Below are 2,318 nucleotides of genomic sequence, written 5' to 3'. Positions count from 1 at the left end.
CGACGAAGCGTAATTAGCTGTGTTGTGTTGGGCACAATATCTCAGGGTTAAAATGTGGTTGAACCTCCGTTGAATGTCAAATACTAGTTAGAAACGTATGGCATAAACAAGTCTAGTGGATATGGGCAAAATGTGAAAGAAATACGCAATACGTTTCTCCAGAATCAAAACATCAGCAAAAATATTGACAATATGTGTGGTTTTGGACTTGCAGCAGAATTTTCACCTAGCAAACGAAACCTGCGAAAGAAGGTTGACTTCAGCTCATCCGTAGAAAATTGCTTTCGGAAGTTCAATTCAGCTTGTGGCTGATTCACTGGTTAAGGCTCCATATTACTGACAGTGTTTCGAATATAGCCTCGGCATCTCGAATGGTCGTATCTAGGCTTGGGGGTGCGCTGACTGTTCAGCCCGTGTACTTCTCTCGGGCAGTATGGTCGCTGCATACCAAAACGGTTCTGCGGCTGAAATATTACTATTGAGATGCTCCCAATATTAAAACTATCATTTAATCACTGTAAATTTCAGCAGATTATTTTCTACTGCAGTGCTCCGAAAATTGGACCGTTGAACTTAAATGATTGCCGCTTCGAAAATTGAATTGGACAGAGCACACGTCGTAACAAGCAACTGCCGAATGCATTTTATTTGACCGGTCAAATATGTCGATACATTACCAACTCGGGTGACTATACAGTTTATTTGTCAAGTGGTTCCTGATTTGCCCATCAAACCCGACAGTTGGATTTCTAATATTTCATTAGGCATTGGCCCACCGCGGTGTCAATATTTCCAATGCTGGTGACAGTGAAACGTTTTAACCTAACTGTCAGGCGAAGCAAACTGGTCGGAAGACACTTGATAGACAGCCCACAAATCTTGACGTGCCTCATTTCTCAGAGACTTGGTTGTGCGTGCAAAATCTATGGGTTTCTGAGAAGCGAGCTTATACTGAATGTCATTCCTCCATAGGTGTTTTGTAAGGTCGGTTACCTGTTCATTTGCATAACTGGGGTACACCAGGAGAGGCCAGGTTAACAGCAAGAGAATCACAATCGTTCCTTTGGATAAAAGTGTACTTCCGTCTCGCAATTATTGATCATTAGTTTACGTTCACATTAGTGGTATAACTCCACCTTGGTCGCATTCTTATAATTTTCAAAACACAATCCAACGACCATGGATTTCACAGCCAAAAGGACAACCGGACTTGCCACACAACGTGGTTCTTAATGTTGCCATATTTTGGCAGCTACGATAAGTATTGTCTACGTTCAATAATGCAAGTGTATACGGTACTTAAAACATTTGTCAACAAACATATTTTCAACTGCTGAGGGTTGAAATACGTAGAGCTGGGATCTACACACCGGGTGTCGGCATACACATTCGCAGCCAAGCAAATTTGTTGGTCTGTTGTTGACACCTCCTGGAGATTCGTTGGATGCGATAGTTGTGAGCGCTTTCGGCTTCCTCTGTCTTTACTGATTGGGCGAAATCTCTACTGCAACTGACCCAACATCTTCATATTACCATCAATCTATAAGTAGATTGGAGGAAGAATAGTTTCATAAGATGATTGAAACTTCCTTTTGCGAAGTCGTCATTTGAGGAGCCCGTCAACACGTGATTAAGAAATTTGGCTTCCTTGATTGTAGGATGATTGCCGCTACATCCAGTCTAACGTAGAGATTATCACACTACTGATCAGCAGTTCTTGCCACAAATTTTACCTGGATCCTGTTGAAGCCCAGCGTGTAAGTTTTGGCATGCATCACATTCCCTGATTCCAGCCATCGAGTATGAACTGGGTTTTGATGCTCCTGGCTTCCGAATTCATGCATTTTTTGACATGTAACGGTGAAGTACGAGTAGTACTAATAAAAAGTAGTCGATCATCAAAATACCATCTCAGTGGGATTACCTGATCCATCAGAGTGTTCATCTATCTAACTTTCTTCGGGGTCCATCACTTTAGTACGAAACAGTTAGAATGTAGACGGTGGGTAAATGAACCCGATGCTCAACATCATAAGTTCCAAGACGCTGGTCTAATTGATTACTTCATCTTGCAATCAGCAACTGGCTTTGCTGACTTTTCTGACGTCCCCGCTATTGCGATTTCGGTGTTTTTTGAAGGTCTCGGAAGGTTTCGGGCATTCTGTAATGTTTCAGAAATCTAACCCACCCTAAACCGGATTTATTGGATATTCATTCCCTCTGAATGTAATTGAAGAGAATCGGGCATACAAAAATAAAGAGCTTGTATTACCTAGACTTCATACAGCATACAGGCATAAAATTTGTTTCCATCATCG

The sequence above is a fragment of the Opisthorchis viverrini genome, assembly GCF_000715545.1.
Source record: "Opisthorchis viverrini unplaced genomic scaffold opera_v5_87, whole genome shotgun sequence".
NCBI lineage: Eukaryota > Metazoa > Platyhelminthes > Trematoda > Opisthorchiida > Opisthorchiidae > Opisthorchis > Opisthorchis viverrini.
This window is presented reverse-complemented; position numbering follows the sequence as displayed.